Below are 8,074 nucleotides of genomic sequence, written 5' to 3'. Positions count from 1 at the left end.
AAGTTGTCATAATATGTCAAGCATATTTCTATACATTTCCATTAGACTTTTTTTCTAAATCTGTCCTGCATTGGTAAATTGCTCCCAGGTGAATCTTGATTTTCTCTAACGAAGGTGCATCTCATGAACCATCAACTGGCAAGTATATATATAGCCGGAGCACAACACAATGTTTCAATGTCTGACAATGGAAGGACAAGGAATTGGACGGGGTCAACAGCCAGAGAGAAGAAGAAGAGGAAGAGTAGTGAGGCTGCGTGGCGGAGGAGTTGGGAGGCAAAACAGAGGAAGAGGCAGAAGAGGCCGAGGACATATGCGTGTTCCTGATGAGATAAGAGCCACACTTGTAGACCACGTTCTCAATCATGGGCTTACAATGGCCGAGGCTGGTCGAAGGGTGCAGCCAAATGTTGGGAGAACAACTGTGTCCTCAATCATTCAGACTTTTCGTCGACAGAACAGGTATGTAATCTAACAATAGGCACTGTACTGTAATACTGTATACTTTCTGTAATGCTTCATACAATATTACAGTATTCCACTTGCATTTTACAATATACAGTAAGTATACTTTAAACAGTGACATTTTAACTTACTCAATTTTGTGTTTTGCATTACTATATTTTTTCCACATAGGACTGCAAGACAACTTCACAGGGGTGGCAGAGGGCCCCTTTTCACACCTGAACAGGAGGAGGCTATTTGCACCATGGTTGTAGAAAACAATGCCATAAGACTAAGGGAGATAAAGAGTGCCATTATAGAGGACAACAACATCTTTGAAAACATCCAAACAGTCAGCATCTCAACCATTGACAGGTTACAGTTTTTCTCAGTCGCTTTGGTACATTTCTCAGATCAGAATTGAAATTCTCAAAACTACCTGTTCAATCTTCAGTCACTTGTGTCACTTGTGCACATCAAAAAAGCAGTTTCTCATTTCTTTGAACAAGTTGCAAATGCTTTATGCAAATGATGCAAATGATTATGTACAATTCTCTGCTGTTTCCTACATTATCAATTGCTTATGTCATGTTGATCAAAATGTATTATAATGGGTCTCTGTTGAATAGTCTCACCCCCCACAACATTTAGGCATTAGTTCATAGCATAAGTCTTTACATGCAAAATGGTTGAACAAGTTGTCATAATATGTCAAGCATATTTCTATACATTTCCATTAGACTTTTTTTCTAAATCTGTCCTGCATTGGTAAATTGCTCCCAGGTGAATCTTGATTTTCTCTAACGAAGGTGCATCTCATGAACCATCAACTGGCAAGTATATATATAGCCGGAGCACAACACAATGTTTCAATGTCTGACAATGGAAGGACAAGGAATTGGACGGGGTCAACAGCCAGAGAGAAGAAGAAGAGGAAGAGGAGTGAGGCTGCGTGGCGGAGGAGTTGGGAGGCAAAACAGAGGAAGAGGCAGAAGAGGCCGAGGACATATGCGTGTTCCTGATGAGATAAGAGCCACACTTGTAGACCACGTTCTCAATCATGGGCTTACAATGGCCGAGGCTGGTCGAAGGGTGCAGCCAAATGTTGGGAGAACAACTGTGTCCTCAATCATTCAGACTTTTCGTCGACAGAACAGGTATGTAATCTAGCAATAGGCACTGTACTGTAATACTGTATACTTTCTGAAATGCTTCATACAATATTACAGTATTCCACTTGCATTTTACAATATACAGTAAGTATACTTTAAACAGTGACATTTTATCTTCTTACTCAATTTTGTGTTTTGCATTACTATATTTTTTCCACATAGGACTGCAAGACAACGTCACAGGGGTGGCAGAGGGCCCGTTTTCACACCTGAACAGGAGGAGGCTATTTGCACCATGGTTGTAGAAAACAATGCCATAAGACTAAGGGAGATAAAGAGTGCCATTATAGAGGACAACGACATCTTTGAAAACATCCAAACAGTCAGCATCTCAACAATTGACAGGGTGCTGAAAAGACACCAAATGAATATAAAGCAACTGTACACTGTTCCATTTGAAAGAAATGGTGAAAGAGTGAAGGAGCTGCGCTACCAGTATGTACAGGTAAAACATGTATGAGCATGCAGCAACTGTACCTCACAGTAAACAGTACAACATCGTATAGTGATATACAGTACAGTAAGTGTGACCTTTACACATTTGTTATGGCTGTAGAAAAGAAGATGCAATATGTGCTGTATACATTTGATGCAACTGTAAATACTTTTGATGTAACTTGGCCAAAATGAAAATGCATGTAATTCATAAAACTCATTTAGTGTCTTCTAAAGCAAGTGAACCACCGCACAGCTTCATCTACATGGATGACAACATGACTAAGCAATTTGACTGTCTTATCCGTACACAATGACACAAGGACTTGTCATTCTGATGGCACTGACATGTTCATTGACACAGATATTTATTTTTGAGAGATGAACTAAGGATTTTGAGCAAGAGACTGGCTTTTGCAGGTAATCCATGGTGTTTTGCTATTTGTACGAGTTGTTTTGAGAAATGCACTTACTGTTTTGCAAATGTCAAGGATGATTCGAGAAATGTACCAAAGCGACTGAGAAAAACTGTAATAATGTTATTTGTAATATATATGTAATCTGAACTAAACTTGCCCTGTCATAAAAATGTCAAATTATCACAAACACAAATAGATTTGTTTTTTAATAAATATCATAAATTATTAATGAAAACATATCAGTATAATCAGTCATTATAATCAATATCATTATAATCAATATCATCACCATGGAGTTTTATGATATTTTTACATTAATAATTGATATTTTTATAGATATACTGACCTTGACACATTGTGCTCTGCCAGGTTTCCTGACGTTAAGTCCTTAAGTTTTATGAAAGCATAATTTTATAATATATAAGATAGATAGATAGATAGATAGATAGATGATAGGTAGGTAGGTAGGTAGACAGACAGACAGACAGACAGAAGGATGACAGACAGACAGACAGACAGACAGACAGACAGACAGACAGACAGACAGACAGACAGACAGACAGACAGACAGACAGACAGACAGACAGACAGACAGACAGACAGACAGACAGACAGACAGACAGGTAGGTAGGTAGGTAGGTAGGTAGATAGATAGATAGATAGATAGATAGATAGATAGATAGATAGATAGATAGATAAGGAGGCAGATGTATTCATGGTGAAAGGAAAATAATTTTTTACCTGATGCTTACACCACATTTTAGAGTCATTAAAATTAAAACTTTCTTGAAAATTAAACTGTAAAAGTTTTCCAATCATAACAATAACAAGTTAATTATTGTTTAGGAGTTGCTATTGCAGCAATAATGAATCACACATTTAAAAGGAAAATTCTGCCATATATTGTGAAATCATATTGCTTTCACAAGATTTATTGCAAGTGCTGTACCGAACCACATCATCATTTCTTCATCTGTGACAGCAACCAAAACATAGAACCATGGAAAGTCTAAATCACATATAGTCTGTTTATGCGTGTGGAAAGTACACAGCCTTATCATCTGTCTCTTCACTTCACAAATACTGCATGTCATTAGTTTCATTTCATTCAGCTGAATGTACTTTAGTCCCACGGAAACCTCTCTACTGCCAGGAATAAGGAATGAGTCAAGGTGAGGATGTCATTATGGGAGTATTATATCTGCAGATATGCTGCGGTGAACTTGTCAGGATTTATAATGCGCACATGAGGGCTCCTCTGACACACCCCGGTCTCATCATATTTCCTAAGACTATTCCGGATATCATCCCACTGACTGGCAAGAGCATCTGCATTTGGGATGACTTACACATACAGTGCAACTGAGCATCTTCTGCCTGTCTAAGATGAATAGAGACTGTAAGGTCATGGAAACTCTCCAATAGGACATGCTTCAAATTTAAGTGAGAAAGACAGTCTCCTGTTCTTTAATCTCATTGGAAGGTCACCCGTCATGTAGCAGCAGCTATCACATAATTAGGTCGTTTGAATCATTCTTAACCTGCTTAAGTGACTCCTTTGACCCTATAGTGACATGCTAGCATGGCGGCTGACATGTACCACACGTCACATTGTAAATGGATTTTTTGTTTTTTGCAGCAAAAAAAAAAAAAAAAAGTATGAATTCTGTCTAGAAAGTAGTGAGTATGTGACCATATTTATATAGTTTTCATTTTAATGACTCGAAAATGTCATGTGGTGTAAGTTGTAACCATCAAGTAATATATGTAATTAAGGTGATACAACTATCGCAATATCATAACAAACAAACATGCAATGAAAAAATAAACGAATCATGAAAATGGGAAGTGACATCATATAGGACTTGACTCTTGTGAAAAAGAAGTACACTTAGGCATACTTAAGCATACAAAGGGTGTTTATTACAGAAATACAGAAAGTTGCAATTTATTACATTTAAAATATAATACTTTAAACATAATATCAAATAACTCACTACAGTTTAAAATCTGATCAAATACTTTACATGTGCGGTAGTATGTTAGTCAACACAGAAAAATAAGCGTAATTCGTTAAACCACAATAAAATATTATATATTAAAGCACACTTCTTTTTAAAGTGTGTAAAGGTTATTAATTCTCTTAAAATATCATATATTTGACTGTTTTATAACATGCATGGCAAGGGTTAAAAAAGCATGAAATAATAATTTATAATATTTATAAAAAACACTTATTTTTTTTACAAGTAATAATTAAGATGTATACATTCACATGTATTCAAGGTGTAAGGAAAATGTGTTTTTACTTGATGGTTACACCACATGACGTTTTTAAAATCATTAAAGCTTTCTTGAAAATGGTATAAAAGCTTTTCAAAACCAGATGAATACATTTCTAAGAACTTGGTATGTGGTTTGAACTAGGCTTTACAAAAGATTTTTCTATTTCTTTACACTCATTTTATTTGGCATTGACCCTCACACCCGAGACGTCCAAAGATTCAATTATTTAATTAATAGTGAATTCAAGAGCATTTCCAGTCTTTATATTCTCCATGCGCTTTCCCTATTCAAACAAAAGCTTTCTCTTTCTTTGTTTTTTTAAGATTGACATCCAAGCGTTTTTCAGTCATGACTCATATGACATGTCTCATCCACCACCCTTCCAATTAAGATGCTTGTTAACCATTGAGATACCACACAGTTCTGGATTTAATATTCCTGCTTTATGAGCACAGACTATGGAAGCCTCGGTTTAGTCCCAGTGTTGCGAGTCAGTATGGAGCGCCGTTTTATTCAACACATCATAGTGTCTGTGCTGGGACATTCCAGAGCGTTAGCTGAGATAAACTGAGTGCTCAGAGAGAAAGCAGACTTAGTTCCATCCTGTTGTTCAGTGTGAACTACTGTCAAAGCAGGACTTTCATCCTCAGTGGGGCCTGGATTAAGCTGTCATCACTTATATTCCAGAATATGCACTCAGCCACATGCAGTTATTTAAGAACGCTGAGGTGTTTTTCTGACCTCCGTCTAGTCAATAGGTCCGGTCAACTGTGAGTTATGTCCTTTTTTGGGATACTGAATATGTGTTAGCTTTGGCAATACTCAAACTCTGTGTTCTTGTTCAAATGCATGCATTGAAAATGTATTCTGACACTGGATATTACAGAAGCCTCTTGTGAGTAAGCGAACATACTTTTCCACGCAGGTACAATAACACTAAATGTCTGGGGCCACGTCAAAATGTGGCTAGAAAACAAAGGCATTTTCAAGGTGAAGTGTATAATTTTTTGGATGATGAAACACTTGCCAGATTCTCATTTGCCAGCTTAAAATGTTGAGACAACTATAAATAGGTAATCTCTACGTTAATTCACTCTAAACGTGTCTTAAAGAGCACTTTTCAAAACCCTGACCATTGGCTCAAACAATGTGTGATTTTGAGGCGGGGCTACTTGTTAATTCGACCAATGGTAGATGAGAGGAGTGTTCAGGAAACCTTCCAGTAAGCAGTTATTTATTTTATTGAATTTATTTATGCAATTCCATTCAATGCCAATAGTGGCACCGAAATTACATACTTAAAACAGCAGTTTAAAACAGTGTTATTTTAGTATTATACACTATTATAGTTTTAATTCCTATTTTGAATTATGTTTTATTTTTATATTATTATATTTAATTATTTTTTGACATGTCATTAGTTTCTTTTTTAATAGTTTTTTGAATATTCTAGTTTTAATACAATTAGGAATAGTAAACATAATTTAATTATTAAGAATACTTATAAATAGATAAATGTACTTATAAATAATACTTATAAATAAATAAATTAAAAAGTATAAATAAATCTAAATAAAATGACAACTATTAATAACTAGTTTTAATTTCTTTTTATTTCAATTGTAGTTTTTATTTTATTTAGTAAATTTAGTACTTTAACTTGAACGTACTTCAGTTAGTTGCCAACATTTCTCATTTTCATTTAGTTAAAAAAATGTAGTTAAAAATCATCTAATATTGACATTTTATTCAATTTCAGCTTTATCTCAATTAACAAAAATGTTTTTAACACTTTATTTTAGGGACCAATCCTCCCTATTAAGTAGTTGCTTATTAGCATGCATATTAATAACATATTAGCTGTTTATTAGTGCTTATAAAGTACATATTAATGCCTTATTCTGCATGACCATATTTTAGATCCGTTAAACCTACCCGATACCTAAACTTAACAACTACCTTACTAGCTATTAATAAGCAGCAAATTAGAAGTTTATTATTTACTAAAATTCATAGTTAATAGTTAGTTAATAGTGAGAACTGGTCCCCAAACTAAAGTATGACTTTTTAGTTTTAGTTAATGATAACAGCTTTTTGAAAGCAAGATGTTTCCTCCTAATGTTTCTCCTCCGAGTTTTTAAAATGTCTAATGCTAATTCCTCCCATCGGTTTGTTGGGTAACATTTAGTTGTCTACATGAACAGGCTCTTTTGTATAATCCATAATTGACATTCGAGTGCTGAATATGGCAATTTTGAACAAAATTATCCTTTGTTAGCCCCTCTTTCATGTAATTACACGCAATTTCTAGTCACATCAGTCACGACTTTATTAACATACGTAATGAATTGAAGGTGCCATATGAGGAAAGTACCCCATATTTAAATCCTAAGTTGAGAATCAATATGCAGTGGCCTGCCTCAGTCTTCATCATATGAAGTGCTGGTGTTCTTGTTCATCACTGCGGTGGGTAAAGAGACCTGACAAGTCAATGAAGCCTCACACGGAGTCTGAAGTGGACAGCTGGTCCCATTTAAAATGGTGCTGAGCTTCAGATTCATTTGAATATGAAGCTGTGGAGGCTGATTTATGTGAGAAACAGCACGTACCCAGAGTGATTTACAAAAACTACAGGGATTCTGTTTTAATAGAAAAGTGCCATTGATAGGTTGTTTTGTTTTGTTTTTTGATGGCAAATCCTTCAAATCCACAAAATGATGTACAGATGTTAGACGCTTTCCAGACGCAAATCAGAGAAAAACAGATTTGAAAAGGGTAAATATTGACATGGACACAGTATCGCCATCATTACCTCATCGGTGTTCACAAACAGAGCAAAATGACCTTCTCTTTAATCACTGATAGGAAAAAAAGCTTGATTGCTAATGTATTTCCTCAGTATGAGGTACAGATGCACCACGAGTGGAAAGACTCTGTTTGCATATCAGTCTTTGCTGTGAGAATCAATGTGAGAGCAGCTCAGCTGGGCCCGAAATCTTTGTTAATATGCAAAGCGGCTTTCTGCTTGCTGCGCAGTAGCTCATCAAAGATATCATCAAGCTGAAAAAGCCTCTTTCCAATCCTGTAATGATTGAGCTATGCTAATCTGGGCTCCCTCCACTATCAAGGACAGAAACAAAAGGAAGAGACTGCAGGGGTTTTCCCCTCTAGATGAGGAGGCGCTTAACTGAGCGGTTTGTGTCATTTAATTACCACGGATGAAACTGAGGCTGCGGCATTTTTTAATTACTACTATAGCTGGTACCTCGTTGGGGAGAGATAGATGAAACAAAAGGCATTTGCATTATTTAAAATGTT

The sequence above is a fragment of the Sinocyclocheilus anshuiensis genome, unplaced genomic scaffold (genome assembly GCF_001515605.1).
Source record: "Sinocyclocheilus anshuiensis isolate Anshui unplaced genomic scaffold, SAMN03320099.WGS_v1.1 scaffold542, whole genome shotgun sequence".
In the NCBI taxonomy this organism is placed as follows: Eukaryota; Metazoa; Chordata; class Actinopteri; order Cypriniformes; family Cyprinidae; genus Sinocyclocheilus; species Sinocyclocheilus anshuiensis.
The sequence above is the reverse complement of the archived record's forward strand: the minus strand, read 5'-3'. Positions refer to the sequence as shown.